At 40.4% G+C, this 21148-nt stretch overlaps 1 long non-coding RNA gene across 4 annotated transcripts in view; it reads right to left on the reverse strand.

Annotated features, from left to right (window-relative positions):
• Positions 1-1118: 1118 nt before the first annotated feature.
• The window catches only part of LOC135321526 (uncharacterized), a 61751-nt gene continuing 41721 nt past the window's right edge, over positions 1119-21148 (reverse strand). For 2 of the 4 annotated variants that reach the window (XR_010381367.1, XR_010381365.1), the window contains exon 10: positions 1119-3054. This is a non-coding gene — a long non-coding RNA (uncharacterized LOC135321526). Of the gene's footprint in view, positions 3055-4488; positions 5001-8928; positions 9017-21148 lie in introns of those variants that run through there. The other 2 variants (XR_010381366.1, XR_010381368.1) reach the window with 2 other exon arrangements.

Consider the following 21148-nt stretch of genomic DNA (forward strand, 5'->3'; position numbering starts at 1 on the left):
GTATACTTAAGTTATTTTATAATTTTCTTATCATTAGCTGAATAGCAAGTATTAATACGTATTAATTGAAATCCTTTGAGCCGACCAAACTTACCCCACACAAAATCCTTAATGTCCTAGTAGTTTGTCTTACAGAAATCTTTTCCCATAAAGACAGGAAAAAAGGGAAAGACAGATCCGTGCAGTATTTCCACATTGTCAAAAGACCAAAGACCGACACAAAGAAGAGATTCTAAAAAAGATAAAGAGGCTGAAATCAATGTCCTGAAAACCTAGCCAAGAATTCTAAATGTCCCAACTTAACTAACCTCAGCACTGCCGCATCAAGAATGGGGCAAGTAGAACCTTGAGGATTTTTTTTAAATAAATAAATAATGATCCAGTTCCTACCACAGGCAATTATGGTAAGAGTGAGTATAAGTTCTAACACCAACTAGTGTACAAATTATAATTTATACTTGATTCAAACTGCTTCTTCTATAAAATCTGAATCTTTTTATTCTTAAGACAGATTTGTGGCATATGACCTAGTGATAAAATTTTCAACTCGCTTGTATTCAAAAAGTTCACCAATGTGAGAGTTTATTACAACAACTATTGCTTTTTGGGAAACCCATGTGCCTTGTCACTCTCTTCCATAAGATTTCCTGTGGAAAATTCAATCCCTTATTCAGGAAGGGGCTGAGCAAACAGTCTGATGGAAAACCTTCATACACTGCAACACAAGAAAATGAAAATGACAGTGAGCAGCCCGTGAAGCCGGCAGACACACACAGCTCATGGCTGTGTTCCCGCCACGACTTTCTGTAACCAGCAGGGAAAATGTGCATTTCAAGAAATAGACATAAACACTTTTCAGGACCTGAGCACATAATTTCCCTTTCCGGGTTTAGTGGGCTTCCATTTAATTCTATGAGAAGTGTTTAAAACAACAGAACAACAGCTGAGATATGGTTTAAAGTAACATTTGTCTTAGTGAAAATAAAGCCAGCTGATAGTTATCATTTTTACTTTATTTGATCTCACTCTCCTACTTTACCTCCCCAACCTCCTCCACAAAATGATGGTGAACGTCCCCTCCTGGGTCAGAAGGCTAAGTAGAAAGTACCAATCACATGGAGGTGTGCTTTGTTGTTTTATTTTTCAAAAGAAACATGTTTCATTCATGTGATTTAAAATTAAGATCAAGAAACAAACTCTATTCAATGAATGGTAGCCAACACATGTCGTCATAGCTGCTCATCAGTTTTGGCCCCACGTTACACACATTTACATGGACATGTGACATGTGCTGTCATGGGACATGGTGAGTGGGGACAGGGTCTCTGCTCTCACAGGGCACACAGCCTGGTGGGGGAGGCAGTGTTCAATCATTGCCTTTTTTTTAATGTACTTACAAATTACGGGAAATTCTATTTAAAAAGAACAAAGTGAGTCAATGAAAGTGAAAAATTCAAGGACAGTATTTAGGCTGAGGGAAGACAGGGAACCTCTTTGAAGAGCTGACACTCCACTGAGACCCAAAGGACAACTCCGGTGCTGCAGGTGAAGGGCAGGGACACACTGATAAAGGGCTGATATCCAGAATACACCAAAATCTCTTTAAACTCAACAAGAAGAATGAATAACCTGCTTAAAAAATGAGCAAAATGCCTCAACACACACCTCAACATAGAAGGAAACTAGATGCCAAAGAAATCTATGGAAACATGCTCCACAGCATCTGTCATCAAGGGGCTGCAGACTGAAACAGCGAGGTATCACTGCACACCTGTCAGAACTGCCAAAACTCAGAACACTGACAGCACCAAATGCTGGTGAGGATGTGAAGTGACAGGAATTCTCTTGCATTGCTGGTGGGAATGAAAAATGGCCCAGATACTTTGGAAGACGGTCTGGCAATTTTTTACAAAACTAAACGTACTCCTACCATATGATCTGGCAACTGTGCTCCTTGGTGTTTACTGAACAAAATGGAAACTTACGTCCACACACAAATCTGCATACAGATGTTAATAGCAGCTTTATTCATAATCACCAGAACTCAGAAACAACTAAGCTGTTCTTCAGTAGGTGAACGGATAAATAAACTGTGGTCCAAGCAGAAAATGGACTATTTATGGTGTTAAAATGAAATGAGTTATCAAGGCATGGAAAGACATGGAGGAACCTTAAATGCATATTACTAAGTGAAAGAAGCCAATCTGGGAAGGTTCTGCAACTGTCTGATTCCAACTGTATGGTGTTCTGGGAAAGGCAAAACCACACAGACTAAAAGATCAGTTGCTGTCAGAGGCTAGAGGGGAAGGAGTAATGAATGAAGTGCAGCACGGAGCATTTTTAGGGTCACTAAGACAGACTACTCTGTATGATGCTGTGATGGTAGAAACGTGTCATTGTACATCTGTCCAAACCCACAGAGTGCACACCACCAAGTGTAAATCCTAGTGTCAAGTATGGGCTCTTGGTGATGATGACGTGTCAGTGTAGGTTCACCCATTGTCACAAATGCACGCTCAGGTGCAGGCGTCAATAGTGAGCAGGCTGTGGGGACAAACTGCAGTTCATACACCCAATCCAGCCCCAGCCACTGCTGTGAATAAAGCTCTGTGGGTGTGTGGACTGTCCGGCTGCTCTGGCGTCTGAACAGCAGAGCTGAGCAGCTGCACCAGAGATCAGGAGGTTTGCAGATCCTGAAATATTGACTCCCAAGCCCTTGACAGAAAAAAGTCTGCTGTGTCCTGTTCTACACGAATCACAATTCACCCTGATGAGACAGGAGAGCAGGGCCCAAACAAGGCATGGTTAATCGGACTGAAGCAATGTTTTAGTTCCAAAACCTTTGTTGAAGTCCTGCAGAATCAGTGACAGACTGCAGCCAGGAAGCGTCTGCAGAAGGAGTCGGTAGCAGGCCTTCCCGCCAGGCTCCGGGATGCCGGGGGCCGCACGCTGCACGGGGGCCACCCACTTGAAGAAGACGGACTTGCAGTGGAAGCCAATCAACTCATAGAGCTCGGAGAGGATGCTGCACTGCTGAATTCTCTCCTAGGAACGCTGAAGCACAGGGAGAAAAGCAACAAGCATCTGAACAAAACATGTAAGTGAAAAAAGACACGTAAAAAATGTTTTCCCATAAAACAGAGACCTGATGACACAGGAAGGAAGAAGAAGGCTGACTTCGTGCACTGATGGGACCGGATGCAGAAATGCAGGGAAGCAGCGCTGTGCAGATGCTCCAGACCCCCTCCGGCCCCACCTATCCACGTTCATCCTGTCCTTTTCCTAGAAAGGCCTGTATTCCCTGAAACAGAGGAATCTGCTCCCTACACATGAGACGCAGAGAAAGGAAGGAGCAAAAGAAGGGGAAAGTAAAGGAACAACGTTTCATCTAGACCCTAGTATTTGGGCAGGACTTTCACCAAACACACATCATCTCAAAGCACAGAGCACACAGTGAGAGGCTGACAGAGTGACTGCGACTTCTGCTCCTTAAGCACCAGCTACCTGCCAGCACATGCTGCCCCCCTTACTGAATCATTACAATCATCTCAGAAACTATTACTAACCCGGCTCACAGGCAAGGAAATCTGAAACTCGGGGAGGAATTATTATCATCCTGGACAATCTCCCACGACCCAGAATTGTCAGAGCCTCCACAGACCCTGGACTAAAATTCTCCACTTCACCACGGGCCCTGAGCCTCAGGCTGAGGCCACATCAGGTCTGCACGGGCCCAGAGCACGAGTATGTGGGACAGGGGATGGTCCCACTCGAAGTGCCAGGCCAAGGCCCTCAGAAACCTATGAAATGAAACCAAATCCCCAAACTCATTTCCAACCCACTGCCCTGTCCAGTAGGACTGCTCGGCACATCTGTGCTGTCACCTGTGCACAGGCTGTGCAAGGGGCCCAGACAGTGACGTGACGTCCCAATGGAAGTGGCTCGGTGACCACTTCATCACAGGACAGACTCTCCCGGCTTCCAACGTTAACTCTCCATTCCATTTTCAACTGGAAAGTAAGTTTAGACTTGTTTTCCTCTCCAGAAACAAAGAGAGTGGTAATATCAGCAGGAAACTCAAGATTGAGGAAGAGTCTCCTGGCCATCTGGAAGGATAGGCCGGGGAGGGAACAGAGACAGGGATCAGAAAGACCCGTGTTCCAGTCCAAAGTCTGCACGTCACTCACTTTGACAGTTTACTTATTAATACAGGTGAAAAAATCTAATTATGATTGTTGGGAAAACTAATTGAAATAACATATGCCACTAGCATACGTCTAAAATCCTTCATGAGTGTCCCAGAAATGGAAGTGATCGTGGTTAGTTACTGTCTGCCAAGTCTTGGGTGCTAAGCCCACATCAGCCAGCCAGAGATGTGCCAGAGAATGCCTCACCAGCTAGCAGCCTTCTCCAACTTGGAAACTCACATTGTCCGAAGAACAGGCAGTGGTGGATGCTTTGGGACACTCTGGAGGTAGCACTCCAGTGATGACTTTAAAAAGCTGGGAAGAATTTAGGGGACCATACAGTTCAAATACAGAAAACACATTCCATGTCTGCCCACATTCATCTCTAGCCATGATGATTCAGAGAGGAAATACATATTCAAACGTACACCATTTTCCCACATAAGTGCATCAAAACAATTTGGAAAGAATGTAACTTTCTTCTCTAGATCACACAGCGGGGATTACAAGGTTTGCACTGAGAGCCCTACTTGTAAAACATCTGCTAACATAACTGGGTCCACTATCAGTCCATTCAAAGAGAAGGATGGAAAAGAACAAAGCCAAGCTAATACGCTCCGGTCTTTGGTGGGTTACAATGTCACAAAGGAGACGGACAGGTCATCAAGGAACCACCCTGCCGTGATCACGGAGCCGGGCAACAGGGTGGGCGGCAAGATGTATGACGCAGCCGCAGCTGTGCCCGCGCTTCTAGACAGGTATCCAAAGTCACCTCGACATGGCGTCCAATGCTTGTGCCCACGTCCTCATCACCTGAGATGTATTTAAGAGAAATGAAAACTAATAAACGGAAAACACCTTTGGTGGGCACACCGTCCAAAAAGCAAAGTCACAGTTTGACAACTGGCCATCCCGGTTCCCAGGGATTCATTCTTGGAGAACCTTAAAAACCACTCCTCTGTCCTCAAGAAGTGCTGCCTACTTGTCCTATCTTTGGCTCAGGGATACAGCACGTTCACATGAACGTCAATGTCTGCACAGATTTGACTGTCTTTCTCCAGTTTCATTTGTCCATTCTGAAGAGGCCTGAGTTAAGTCCATCTTCTGTAAGATCAATTCCCTCCAGTGAAAACTCATCGAGCCTGCAATTAAAAGCCAACTGAACAGAACTGTCCTCAGCTAAAAATGTCACCCACCCTTCACTGCTTTCTTAATTTCCTTTCCTAGCTAATTGCAACAGACTAAAACCTCCCTCCACCCAGCTCCCCAACTATGTCAAACAGAAAGAAAGGTCCATAAAAGAGGAGACAACTCCATAGTCACCTCTGAATTCCTAGCATATACTAATGTCAATAAATAGAACTATGATTATGGCTTCTTTCCTTTAAAACCTTTCTGGTTATTTAAATGAGACCTTGGAAGAGAGCTGTTTGGGTCTAGTATCTTGATCCAGAAGACTCAGGAGGCCTTTTTCGGAATGGCTGTTCACTGATTCATTCAAAACACAACTTCTCATTCCGGGAGGAGCTGTGATTTTCTGCCAGGAGATTGTGGTCACTCTCATGCCAGAACAGCTTTAAACTAAATCCTTACTTTGGATTTGTTATTTTTCCCTGCTTCCCCAGAAATTGACTTTCCTTAATTTCTTGCCTTGAGGAATGATATTTTTCTTTCTTTCTAATTCACCCCTTATTAAACAGGATTCTCAGGATGTGCATGGCCTTACATAGGATGAGCCATCCAACTCCCAGTGTGAGAGGCCTGGGGCTCACCTCCTGCCCTCCTGCCAGGGCAACTAACACTCAGTTCAGGAGCCAACCGGCACCCCAGGGCTTCTAAGGCTCGTGTATCTCCCAGAATCCCTGCTTTCTGGTATGACTTGGATTCTGAGGATTTCCCCTCACTTTCTTGACAATTAGCTGTGCAGCTTGAAAGATGAGGAAGGAAGGATTTATTTCTTAATCAGCATTTTAAGGAACTTGTGTAATGAACGTTTTCACGAGTTTCTAGAACCCTCCATTGCCGAGACAGAAAACACAATAGATATTTTCTAAATTTAGGTATCATGTGCATTGTTTCTTTGCTTTTGTTTTCTTAACTACTAACACACATTTTTTAATTAAAAAAAATAAGCCCCGAAATAGGATAGAAACTTGAAGGGGCAAAAAAATTTAAGGGCAAAGAAAGAAAAATGATAAGTACTCTACAAAGTTAATATAATACATACACTATGGATCAGATCAGCAATTCTCAGTAACAGCTAATTGAAACATGACCATGAGGTAAAACGTCTCTCCTGTCAGGAGATGACCAACAGATACTAGAATTAAAACAACAAATTAAAATTCTAAGTCTGGCGAAGTATAGAAGGCTACCAGCTAAATGTGTCTTCTTCTGGAAAAGAGGGAGGCTCACCAGCTCTTTACTGTGGAGCCTGAGCCTAGGGGAGGGTGGTGAAGAACCGCCCTGTAAGTATCCAATTAACAAAGTGGGTGATGAATAAAGAGACGTGAGCTTTGATGACAGAGATGATACTACTATTCACTTGTCCTGTAAAGTATGTCTTCACGTTCAGTGATCAATACCTCGGCGTCCTCAGGGATTGAGATTATAGGAAAATGCACAGTCCGGGCCCAGACCTCCTCTGTGAGCTCGTGACACTGCACTTAGATGTCTCAAGGGCAACTCCAACTCCACCTGCAAAGAGCTGACTTCACGGTGCTCCTCCCATAGCCGTCCTGCCCAGGGCCCCTGGTTTGGAGGGAAGGTCTCTTTGCCCCTCCCAGCTCAGGCCCATCACTCACAGATGTGACTGGACCCCTCCTTCAGGGCTCAGATTTCCTCAGTCACCGAGCCCCACCACCCACACCTGACTTACCAGGTACTCACAGGCACTCCCTCAGCACTGACTCTGGGCTGGGGACCACGCTGCACACTGTGCGAATGTTATCTCACTGGATCTCCACAACAGTCCTGGGAATTGGGTATATCACTGCTTCAATTGATTAGATAAATTGTTTCACTTCCTTGAGTGCGTCATCCAAAGTGACACATCTACTGAGCCACAAACATGGGACTGAAAACCACTTGAAAATTGAACACTGCTACACCTCGCAGCCACCCTACTCTGATTCGTCACATCACTTTCTGCCGAGCCTACTGAATGTTTGCAAGAATTCTACAAACACAAAAGTGATCTACGAGAGCACCCCACTCCCCTACTTAAAATCTGTCAATGACGGTCCACTGCTCTTCAGAGAAAGCCTCACCGGGCCTGAGCACAGCCCAACGGCCCGGCATCCTCGTTCCCTGCACGGCCACGCCGCCTCATCCACCACGCAGCACAGTGCCATGTCCAGGACTGGGATGCTGACTCTGTACAACACGGGGCTCGTCTCACTCGAACAATGATCACCCTCTTCAGTGGTCACCCTCTTCAATGCTGACTCTCAGAAAAATGTTTTCTCAGGATGAATCAATATGTTTTCCCTTACAACTTCCAGTCATTGATAATGAGCTCCCCCAAAAAGAGAGAAGACTTAATCCTCAGTCTCCTTATCTGTAAAGTGGGAATAGCAAGGAAATATGTAAGGTTTTCAGAGAAATAAAATTCATGTGAGTCTGAGGGACAATTCCCAACATACAGTAAGCACTCAATATGGGCTTACTTAGTATTAATAAGAATATGTTGCATTCCAGCAACCTTAAATCAATGTTTTATGGCTTTGTCCAACAGACTACTGACAAACATTTGGACGAACCCCTTTGAGCAGATCAGCACAAGTGTATTGGGAGAGGTAAGCGCTGCCTCCAGTTACAGCTCAAACTCTTACATGTTGTTTGAGCATTTAGTTGTCGTTATTGAATAAAGACAGGTGTTCTTTAGTCAAAGCTCCTGAAACATAAATCTTCAAAGATAGATACAAATTAGGTTTCAAGTACAACATTCTCACTAGAAATTATTTGAAAATGATAGTCTTAGCTCCTCTGTACATCAAAAGAGCATGTTCTTAATGTATCTGACTATATACACTGAGAGGATTGTTTAAAAGAAATTAAGATGAAGCCATCCTAAATAAGTTCTCAGTATCATCTGCACAAAGCCCCACCCAAGGGTCTCATTTCTCACTTCCACATAGGTGTTGAGGTAGTTTAACCTGGGTCTTGGTTTTTTATAACACAGGGGAGGGAAGAGTTGTGGATAGATTTATGTAGCAAATATAAACTTAGTGTATTTGATGTGTAGGAATCCTAGAAATAAACAAATTGATATATAGTCCCACCCTTAAGAAGCTCAGCCTTTCCATTTACAACAGCATTAAAAATAAAATGGGAGATACATTTAACAAAAATTTACAAGATTTGTACATTGAACAATTTGAAGTATCACTGAAAAAATTTTAGAAGATCTACATATATGGAAGACATCCCATGTTCATGGAATAGTAGACAATATTGTTAAAAATGTTAAGACTCCCCAAAGTGATCTACAAATTCAGTGGAATCGCTATCAAAATTCCAGCTGACTTCTTTGCAAAAATTGAAAAACTGATCCCAAAATTCATATGGAAGTGCAAGGGGCCCAGGACAGCCAAAGCAATCTTGAAGAAGCAGAGCAAAGTGGGAGGACTCACTTTAAATGTTACTACAAATCTATAGTACTGAAGTCATTATGGTACTGTCATAAGTTTGGATACATAAATCTATGAGACACAGTAAAAATTCCAGGGGGGAAACTTACATTTACAGTCAGTTTTCAACAAGGGCGCCAACAACACTCCATTGAAAGAATAGTCTATTCAATGAATGGTGCAGGGAAAGCTGGGTATCTGCAGGCAAAAGAATGAATTTAGAATCTGAAACCCCCTATTGTATATAACAAATAAAAATTAATTGAAAATGGATCACAGACAGAAACGTAAAATCTAAACCTATAAACTTTCTAAAAGAAGACATAGTATAAATCTTTGTGGTCCTAGGATAGGTTATGTTTTCCTAGATACAATACCAAGAGCAGAAGTGATAAAAAAAATAAAACAGATAAACTGGACTTCATCAAAATTAAAACCACTTGTTAAAAAAGACATCATCAAGAAAGTGAAATGAAAGGGGAAGTGGGTAGCTCAATTGATAGAGTGCATGCTTGGCAAAAAATAAATAAATAAATAAAATAAATGAATAAATCTAATTACCTCCCCTATAAAGAAATTGTCTTAATGCTTATAAAAAGTAAAGTGGAATGACAATCTGCAGAATAGTAGAAAAAAATTGCAAAGCATATATCTAATAAGAGACTAGTATCCAGGATATAAAACAAATGCTTACAACTGACCAATACAAAGAAAATCGACCCAATTTTTAAATTTACCAAGGAATTAAATAGATACACAAATGACCAATAAGCATATGAAAAGATGCTCAGCATCACTAGTCAAATCAAAATCAAAATGAGATCTCATTTTACACCCACTAGGATGGTTATAATCAAAACACGGAGAATAACAAGTGTCGGTCAGGAGGCAGAGGAATGGGAACCCTCAATATGCAGCCATTGGAAAGGGGCAATGGTGCAGCTTCTTTGGAAAAGCCTGGTGTTTCCTCAAAAGTTTAGTGTTATCATATGGCTCAGCAATTCTACTCCTACATATAGGGTCATCCCTCAGTATCCTCGGGGGATTGGTTTCAGGAACCCACCACCCTGGATTCCATAATCCAAGGATGTTCGAGTCCCTTTACAACCAGCCATCTGGATCCATGAAGTAGAAACTACAGATATGGCGGGCCAACTGTACAGCCAACAGAATGAAAACATATTCTCACAAAAACTTGCACATCAATATTCATGGCAGTATCATTCAGAGTAGCCAAAGGTTACAAACAATGTCCATCCATCAATGAATGGGTAAAAAAATTATCAAAAATAGTCCCAAAAACTTTTGGTCATTGAATCTTTGACAAAGGAGGTGAGAACATACAATGGAGTAAAGACAGCCTCTTCAGAAAATGGTGTAGGGAAAACTGGACAGCTGCATGTAAATCAATGAAGTTAGACTACTCCCTCACAGCATACACAAAAATAAATTCAAAATGGCTTAAAGACTTAAACATGTAGACAAGACACTACAAACCTCTTAGAAGAAACGTAGCAAAACATCTGACATGCATCTCAGCAATGTTCTCCTAGAGCAGTCTACTCAAGCAATAGAAATACAAGCAAAAATATACAAGTGGGTTCTAATTAAACTTACAAGCTTTTTCACAGCAAAGGAAACAGTAAGCAAAACAAAAAGACAACCTATGGAATGGGAGAAAATATTTACAATAAATGAGACTGTCAAGGGGTTAATTCCCAGAATATATAAACAGCTTTTACACTTCATAAGAAAGAAAAATAAACAATTCAATCCAAAAATGGGCAGAAGTTCTAAAGAAACTTTTCTCCAATGAAAACATACAAATGGCCAATAGGCACATGAAAAAATGCTCAATATCATTATCAGAGAAATGCAAATCAAAACTACAACCAAGTATCACCTCACACCAGTCAGAATAGCCATCATTCAGAAGTTCACAAACAATAAATGCTGGAGAGGCTGTGGAGAAAATGGAACCGTCCTACACTGTGCTGGGAATGCAGTTTGGTGGATCCATTGTGGAAAACTGTATGGAGATTCACCAAAAGACAAAAAATTGACTTCCCCTATGACCCAGCAATCCCACTCCTGGGCATATATCCAGAAGTAACCCTAATTCAAAAAGACACCTTCCCCCAAATGTTCACAGCAGCACTATTTACAATAGCCAAGACATGGAAACAACCTAAATGTCCACTGACAGATGACTGGATAAAGAGGTTGCAGTATATTTATACCATAGACTACTACTCAGGCATAAAAAATAATAAAATAATGCCATTTGCAGAAACATGAATGGACCTGGAGAATGTCATTCTAAGAGAAGTAAGCCAGAAAGAGAAAGAAAAATACCATATGAGATCGCTCATATGTGGAATCTTAAAAAAAAAAAAAAAACAAAGAAAGCAAAACTTATCTACAGAGCAGAAACAGACACAGAGACATAGAAACCAAACTATGGTTACCAGAGGGGAGATGGTGTGGGAAGGGATAACTTGCGAATTCAAGGTTTGCAGATACTGATTATGTATAGAATAAACAGCAAGTTTATACTGTATAGTACAGGGAAATATGTTTAATATCTTATAGTAACTTATGTTGAAAAAGAATATGAAAATGAATACATGTATATTCCTATATAACTGAAGTGTTGTGCTGTAAACAAGAAACTGATGCAACATTATAAACTGACTAGACTTCAATGAAACTATTTTTAAATAGACCAAAAACAAAAAAAAAAAGAAAGAAAAAATATTATTAAACCAAAAGAATATATTACTGTTTCAGGCTACAACATGGATGAACCTTAAAAAAATTATGCTGAAATAAGCCAGACACAAAAGGACAAATACTGCCCTTTTAGGTGAAGTGTATCTAAGTGTTCATTGTACTACTCCTGTAAATTTTCCAGAAGTTTGAAGTCTATTAAATTAAAAATAAAGTGTATTATTCATTAAAAACATAAAACGATCCCTCACAGGAGGGCTTTAAATAATAAATGAAGAAATGCATGTAAATCTCCTGGAACAACACTTTGCACGTCCACAGACAGTCACTGCTGTCACTGCCACTCAGAGGTTGGTACCAGCGCTGATGAGAGCTGCCTCCACTCGCTGCCCTGCAGACAGGTGTGAGGGCCTGGGGTCTGAAAGGCAGGGTGACCTGGAACCTGAGTCAGACACAGCAATGCCCCAGACTCTGTGTTACCCAACTTTCTTATACAAGCTGCTACATGTAACGTAAACACGCTAGAGGGATTTATCTTACAACATAGGCAATACAGTCAATGTTTTACAATAACTATAAATGGAGCAACTATTGTACACCTGAAACATATCATATTGTAAATCAGCTATACCTTTAGAAAAAATTAAAAAATAATGTAAAAATGTTATAACTTTAATATCAGTCCAGTTTTTAAGTAACTACTAAACAGCTTAGAATGTATAAAAGCATTTAAGTGTGATGTTTATTTACATATTTATTTACTTTCAGCCTCCTGCTAAAAGAGAATTTAAACAATTTTTTAAACACAGCTTAACAACCATAACAACAAAAAGACAAAAGTGAGAGTGAAAAGAAAATGGAGATTCAATACTTAAATGAAACCAGGGGGAGGTAAAGTCATAAAAATGGATGCCATGAAGTCAGGGTAAGTGTTAAAGGCCGACTAGGAATTCAGCTGTAAGATTTTTGGCAGCTAAAGCAAAAAGAAAACGATGAAGGGGCGAGTGGTAGAGCTCAGCGTTAGAGAGTGTGTATAACACACACAGGGTCTGGTTTCAAGCCCCAGGGCCTCCACTAACAGATAAATACACCTAATTACCTACCCCCCCAAAAAGAGCCCCAAAGAAAAGAAAAAGAGAAATTTGTTTCCTAAAAAAACCTGATATTAAATTTAGATTAAATACTAAATAAAAAGAAAAAAGAAAAATAGAAACAAATGAGTGACACAAGCGATAATGCCCGTGAGATAAATCTGTGGTGGCAGCTGGCAGGTCCCCATGTCCCACGTGGGAAAATCTGAAACATCCTTCACACCACCCAGAGTCATCCTCAGCCTACCCCACCCCTCCCCCTGTTAAATGCAGGAGCACAGCCAGGGCCGGGCCTTTGTTCTCTCTGTGTCATCACAGTGAGACAGGATGGAAGGGGGCAGAGCACAGCCATTCAAGGAAGGCCACAGCAATTAACATCAAAATGGTGAAGGATTCAACCCCCAATAGGCCTTGAGGGTCAGGATGAAGAGATTTAACTTCTAGCAGATCTTGAGCTTCATTACACACCCATTGTAATAGTAACATGGTGAATAACACACCCCCAGGCACCATGGCAGTCCCAAGTCTAGCCAAAAAAGGTCAAAGGGTGGGAAATGGCCAACTCCCTGTGAATTCCAGCCCCTTGCCCTTAGGCTGGTCCTTCTATTTATTACCATATGAAACCACCAAGCCCATGAATACAAGCAACACAGCACCGCCTAGGGGTCACATCTCTCTCTCCCACTTCAGAGAAGGCCCACACTCTCTGGATTGTGTACCTACTTTTAATCTGAGCATCAACCCCCACACATCGTGGAATTTCTCTTGCCTTTCAATGAATCTCTCTGAATAAATCTACCTTTACTCAACAGTGGCTTGCGCTTGAATACTTTCCTGCATGAAGCCAAGTACCCACATCTGGCAGGGCACATTCCAGGGACTCAACCAAAGCCTGGGACACAGCCCTTCTCATGACCCACTTATTTTTTCTTGTATCAACAGGACTGGGTTGTGAAGGGAGCTCTAAGGCCCTGGTTAAGGGACAGAAGCAGCCCCAAGGGCTCGAATTGGCGGGCAGCCTCTCCCCTAGCAGGGGCCCTGGGGTCTGCCTGGTTCTCTGTGTTTCCTTGTTGTGCTGAATCCCCAGCCACAGAGCGTTCTCCCTAGGCGTGTCCCCACAAAACCCTTCTCTCCAAAATACAAGCACATCATGTCACAGTCCTCTTGTTCAACCAGGAAATTTTCAGCCCACTATTTCCCTCCCCAGTAAAGTACCTAACTGTCCTCCCTCCCATCCCACCACTTCTTTCTTTGTGACAACTCTGCACTCCCTACCCCCCATCCTGAACGCAGGTGCCTTGCTGGCTGGGACCGAGATGTTTCAGTCTTACACAGCCTGCGTCCTTTCACTTTCCCCTTTCTACATTAAAAAGCCTTTCCTGAGTCTCCCACCCATCTGATTCTGAACTTAACAAAGTGCTGAGGTTGCAGTCACTGTGTGCATACATCCCAGGTTTTGACTAGGTTTCCTTCACAAGATCCTCATTAAGGAGCTGCATCAAGAAGTTTAAAGAGGCTATTCTTACATCTTAGTGGAGGAGCCTGCATAAAATTTAAATGGCTTTGAATAGACTGTTAACCAGGGACAGAGAGGTCGCAGGTCCTAGTCAACAGTGTCATGAGGCAAAATGTTCTTCAAAGGCTCAGAGTGGCTTCTGAACATGGAGTCGGCAGGGAGGAGGTGGCAGGCAGTGAGTGGGGTGTGTGACAGAGCTTACGCTCCCCCAGCTTGGGAAGAATTGAATTTTTTTCTAGTTTTCCAAACAATTTCTTACTACCTTTTTCTCCTACTGTCACATACCATTTCCTACGAATTAAGAAAATCAATATCAGTCATTTGGGCCACTTGGGAGAAGCTACATGATGCCATTCACAGGGCTGGGGCACGACAGCCACGCCAGTCTAGGTTGAAAGACCAGTGGGGATATTTCCAAGGTGATCACGGGCATGCAGCAAACTCCCCAGCTTCAATTACCTCATCTCAAAGGTGGGGCCAATAAAACTACCAAGCAAAGTGCGTGATGATTATGGCCAACATCTGTTTACTAGGTAAGTGCCCATGACAGCTGCCGCTTAATGGGGAATGAGTATGACTAACGAGGCCGTCTACCTGGTCACACGTGCCCTGCCTTCCTGCCTTGGTGCAGCAGCAGAGCTTGTTTAGCTGAGATTAACACCCCCAGAGCAGCCCCGACGGGTAAGCTCCCAGCACTGCATGGCCAGGCCTGTTCCTTTCCTTCTCAGAGCTGATCACAGTTTGCAGTCATCTGTTTTTATGTTTATCCTTTTTGTAACTGCCTCCACCCCGGAGTTTTGCTCAAGCAGCACAGGGCCAGGTATGTCTTGCTCCCTGCTGGATATTCTGGGCTGGGAGACAGCCGAGCACACATCTGGCTCAGGTGCTGAAAGGAGAGGGCAGAAGGCCCAGAGGCCCATGCTGAACTGAGGCCCCTGCACCCAAAATTATGGTCTGACTTTGGGCAAATTACACAGTTTTCTTTACCCTGAGATTCCTCATTTGTCCATGAAAATAACTGCCCATGGCACACAGATTTACCAAGATTAAAGGAAATCACCAAATTCACAACATATTCAAGGGGCCACCAGTGCATCCTCAACAGACACATGCTGCCTTTACAGCTCTGACACAAGCGAAGCGGGGCGGCCCCACACAGTGAACACTGCTAAGTGCCAGTGTGTTAAGTGCTCTATGTGTGCTACAATACTCTTTACAACTTACAACAATCCCAGGTAGAAACGAATATTATCATGCCCATTTCACAGATTCACCAACAGGTTAGGAGAGGTTTCATTCTAGCCCAAGGCCCCATGGTGAGGAAATGGCAATTTAAACCTGAATCTGTGCCCAGGCCTGGGCTCCATCTCTTTCCCATCCACCTGACCACTTGCCTATGTATTCCACCTGTCCAATACACAAGTTTGCAGCCGGCCAGCTCTTGAATGCAATGTTTGCCACCGTTTCTCAATGTTCATTAATTACCATAAACTGTTCTGAGAAACCACTACAGAAAAGAAAGTTGGGCTTACATCCCTGCCCACAAAGGAGAGGAATTCTGCCTTGCCTTCTCCTGTAATGTGCAGAACACCTTCCCTACACCACCAAATCCTTTTGTATGCTTCATCCATGTTTATGTTTGCACACGGCTTATTAAATTAGAAGGTACCTGAAGTAATTCCATCTCAGTTGCTTTCCAAGTTTGCAGATTACCCATAATCATTCTGTGACTGAAAATACTACAGTGTGAATGAAAATACTGCAACCATGTCAGTAAACAAAGAATGTTGAAACCAGGTTATCAGTGGCTGCCAACACACCCCAGCGAGAACAGGCCTGCAGCCCAGCCTTTACAGCCACTCACAATGGTGCCCTCTGAGCACACTCAGAATAAGAAAGGACAGGATACTTGCCCTAGATAGCTAGGTGCTTGTCTAAAGAATGAATTCAGTGAGTCAAAATGTTTGCTTCCTCCCATACATGGAAAAGCACTAAATTCTTGAACTTGAGATACCTGGCTTTCTTTAGATAACAAGCAATCTTTTATTCTTCCAACTACCTGGTCTTTGTTTTAAAGCTCCTATATATCCTAGCTCCTCCTCAACCTCTTGGGAGCAGTCTCTCCGAGTGATCTGAGAGGCTGTCATCCCGGCTCGAGTCCTCCTACCAAATAAAACATAACTCTTAACTTTTAGGCTGCACATGTATTTCAGTCAAAAGTTTTGGACACCTGGAAGGGACCCAGAGGAGACTTCTCTCCAGCTGAACTCTCCGAGTTACCGGAGCCTTGGTACCAGCATTGGCACTTTGTGCCCATCTGCCTCCTCAGGGAATCCAGATGAATTTGGGTGAGTCTCTCCTGGTTCTCGGATCTCCCATATTGGTTGATGATCCTGAGTTTTATTTGGTGGTGTTTCCAGGTACCTGGCCCTCCAGTTGAAAGAGAATGGGGGGAATTACCCACCCAGTGGAGACATACTGGGTGGGGCCTGGTTGAAAGATAACAGGAAACACCCACCTTGAGGAGACATCTGAAATGGGGCTGGTGGAAACATACCAGGAAAATACTCACCCAGTGAAAACGTCCTGAGTGGGTCCAAGTTGAAAGACACTGGGTTCAGGACTGTGTGGTTAGGTAAGAGGCTGGTCTAATGTTGTCCTCAATTTGGTTACCTCCATTGAATTTTTCGGAATAAAAGTAAAACTCTTATGAGGAACCTTTCAACTCCAAAAATGGGACCCTCCTCCTGGCTGGTAACAGCTTTCTTGGGTGACGGAGAAACTTTCAGGAATGGTAGAGGCAAAGACTTCATGCCATAGTGTTGTCCCTGTGGGAAATCTTACCAGCAATTTTATTCTGAGAACCAGACCTTACAATGGGGAATAGAACTTTCAAAAAAAATTAAAAAAAAAACAAAAACACAGAACAGAAAAGAAAATGAAATGACAGATTGCCAGCCTCCAACTAATACACTAGCCAGGTTTATATACGTACAAAACTTACAACATTAATTAGGAATTAGAAAAAAAAACTCACCCTGAAAGTAACTAACCAGGCCTGATAAAATATTTTTTGGAATTCTGAACTTATAAGAACAAAATCCCCTTTAGGGGGAACTTGGATTTCTCTTCCTGTGTCCTTGAAATGTAAACGTTTTATCTTTCTCTGGGTGTTTTATGTGTGTGTATGTATGTATATATGTGTTTCTTTTTTTTTAAACGAAACTTTGGACTCTGTCATACAAAAGGTACGAGTATTGTGTACATATTGTGGCCATGCAAATAAATTGGGATTCTCAAAAATCCTTTGATTGTACCAATTTTCAGATATTTTGCCGTCTTAACCGTTGTTGCATCAGCCTGGACCACAAAGGCTTTTAGCTTTTGGAAAGTAAACTTTTGAATTTTATTTAAGCAACACCCCCACTCTCATGTGGAAAAGCCTCTTCATCTTACTGGTTTAAAATCACAATATATATATATATATATATAAATTGATGGCCATGTGATGGATCCTTTAATTTGGGAAAACTTAAATTGGTGAAAGTTGAAAGAGCCTCTCATTATAAACAGCCGTTTTATTGGTACCTATTAAAATCAAGTTTAAAGGTAGAAAAATATATCTAATGGTTAACCTAAGAAATTAGTTAAAAAAAAAACTGGTTTGAAAAGCTTCATTTGTGTTTTTCCTTTCCGATCAATGGTTTTAGAGATGCTAATAAATACTTAGAATAATTAATGTTAATTAGGCTGAATAACTGGAAAAAGGATTGTAAAAATGTCAGAAAAAAAAAAGATAAGGGGCTTATCCCAAATGGATAAATATTTTTATATGGTTATTTTGAATGAGATAAATAAAATGGACATTTTTGGATTTAGATACAAGGTTTTGATACTACACTATGTAAAGTAAAAAAAAAAAGGGGCCAAAGAGATCACCTACTGCCCCCCAAAATTAAAGTTCAAACAAGTCCGCTTTAGCACAGTTTAAAATATATGTATTTATAGAGCTAAAAAAAATACATATTTATAGACTGAAATACTTGATCAATGATTGGGACAACAGACCTATTAATCAAATTGAAAATCGAGAAGGGCCTAAGCTCTTTGGCCGAAATTTGGGCATCCCAGAGACTTTTCTATATAATTAAACACAATGCACAAAAAGAAAAAAAAAAAAAAAAAGGCTTCTGGCACTCCTTCTAGAAATAGGAATTACTGATTAAACCTAATAAATATAAAAATTAAAGGTACAAGATTTAATAAAATTGAGATAAAAGTTTGTAAAATTGTTAATTTAAATGGGCTTTATATAAAACTTTTGCTTAATTATATTGTGGGATAGATATATTTCAATGGCAAAACGCTTCCCCTTCTTGGTATTATAAGGCTGGGCACATATCTGTCCCTTAGAAAATATTAATTGAACAAAGTAAAGGAAATCAATAGAGTTTCATGAGCCATCCAATATAACGTAAAATTAAAAACTAATATTCAGTGGCTAATAGACAATAAAATAAGAGGTTTACCCTTGGTTTAACTTATAACTCAAGGAAAACAGACCTCACTAAATACCTTATGCAAGCTTTGGAAGACATGATAAAGTAAATCTTAAAGTTTTAAAACATGGAAGCTCTTCTCACTGATACAAAAAAGCCAATTAAGGAGATACAATTGGACCTGGGTGACAGAGCAGTTCTCTGGGGAACTGGAAGCGTGTGTCATTGTCTTGCAGATCAGAAATGTAAATACAGCAAACAGTGACCTAGGACTGAGCCTGATTAGCTCAACGAAATAATACTTAAGGCCAAGAAATTTTTGGCATTTTAGAACTCAGAACTCTGATGCGTCCTTCAGCATTTGTCAAGAAATCTTAAATGTCGGTTTCATAAATAGTAAGCCTTAGTGATTTGAGCAAGCAAATTCAGCTTACTCCAACTATTATTATACCTAACTTATAAGTAAGATTTAAAGTGAACCTATGAGATCTCTAGTTTTTGTCTGTTTATAAGCCTGCATACACATTATAGATGTGAGATATTTCTACAGCTGAAAAAAAAAATCAAAGTCAAAGAGCTCTGCTTAATTGACGTAAAAAAAATAAGAGCTTACAAATTAAGTATTTTTAAAATAAAAACTGACCAAATTGACTTTCAGCGTCACATGAACTGGAAAATATTCAATATTAAGATAATACTTGATATGGTTTAGTTTAAGTATGTTCTAATTAATATAGACATCTTTAAAGTTATCAATATTAAGTACAATACCTTTACTGTACCTAGGCTTAATGAAAGTCAAATAAGATCCTGTTATATCTGTTGCAGAATTGTCAAGAAAAAAATAGTAATGTGGTGTAGTAAAATTTTAAGTAAATTAAATGCAAATAAGATGAAAGCTTTAGGTAAATTTTTAAAATATATTTTTTAAATGTATGGTTAAGATAATCTCTAAATGTTTGGTATCTTTAAATTCTAGAGTTGTGCTACATTAAGTTAAATGATAAGATTTTATTAAATAGCTATGACATTTTCAGATAAAATAAGTTTGAAATATGAATTAATTAACATTTAACTTACCCTTACAGAGAAACTAAAGGTGTTTAGAAATATTAATAAATGGTTGGTGCTACCCTGAAATAATCTCTATTGTTAAGGGTATTATCTCAGTATCCTAGGAAAGTAAGATAAATGTGTAAAGGAAGATATATGAATGCAATTATATTTTGTTAATAAAAAAAGTGACTTTCTTCTGAAGCTGGTTACTTCTGAATGGAAGAGAAAATAAAGGACACACTAATGTGAGTATAGAAAGCTGTGGAACGCTTGTGGAAGAGGAACCTTGAGGAAAGAGTTTTGTACATGGTCAGAATTGTCTAAGTTTAGAATCAACTTGGGCAAAGTAAATGAATCTTAGAAGTAATATGGTACAAGACTAGATTTGGTTTTCTCTCTGTTAAGACGACAAAATTTTCTAAAAATGTTAATCCACTTTCAGTAACTAATTGTAAAACTTCTTATACCACATAACTGATCTGTTCTGCTTTTACCTTTAACGTATTGTCTTGTTAATGAAAAAGAACTACTTTACAGTGATCTATATGTTTATCTGATCAAGTGTTCTGAAAACTTTTAACAAGCTCCCCAAATATCAATTTCTAATTAAAATTCTTTTAATCTCCAGTTAAGTTTGGGATGCTACAGAGGGCCCATGAAACATCCCAAAGAGAGATTTTAAACTAGTAAGTTTCATTTAGCATGTTAAATAACATGGTATTGTCAAATGAATAATAGATCTTCCTAGGTTATATTGTATGAGAAAATATTATTAATATAGATATTCTAGAAATTATATGGATTCCCTAAAATTCTGGTATATCTGAAATGTTACCAGTCATAATTCTGGTTATAGCGACCAGCTTTCTTTATCGATTATAGTGTAACGTTGTTTAACCATGCTTTTAAATCACTTGTCATTTATATACAGTTAATTGTTTCCTTCTGATGATTTTGCAAATTGCTTTCTCTTCAAGGAGATTTATTGATTTCAAATAAATTTCAAACTATAGCACTGAACTAAACTCGGTAAGAAATTTTAAAGGTCTAATGAGAACTCTGATTAAAAGAATTAGTTACATGGGACTGAGTAAACTGGTGAATATGGTTATAATTTTTGATTTTGTCTGAAATACTACTGGCTTTTTACCTGTTTCCCAGACATAAAGAAACTCTTCTCCTTAAGCTAGTTATGATTCAGAGAAATTTGATAAATTACACCTATGTAAGCAGACTTGGAACAGTTATCTTTTCTCTCTATCTGATCCCTCAAGGGACTAAAAACTCTAAGGTCCCCAGTGGCTCTATCAGACAAATTAGTAAGATCATCTCCTAACAGATATAGCAAACTCAAAGTATTTTAAGGATTTTAAAGAGAAAAGAATTTACCTAAATCTGTAAGGCAGAAATCCATGACAAGCCCTTGACGAGGCATTCC

Source organism: Camelus dromedarius, chromosome 6 (assembly GCF_036321535.1).
Source record: "Camelus dromedarius isolate mCamDro1 chromosome 6, mCamDro1.pat, whole genome shotgun sequence".
In the NCBI taxonomy this organism is placed as follows: Eukaryota; Metazoa; Chordata; class Mammalia; order Artiodactyla; family Camelidae; genus Camelus; species Camelus dromedarius.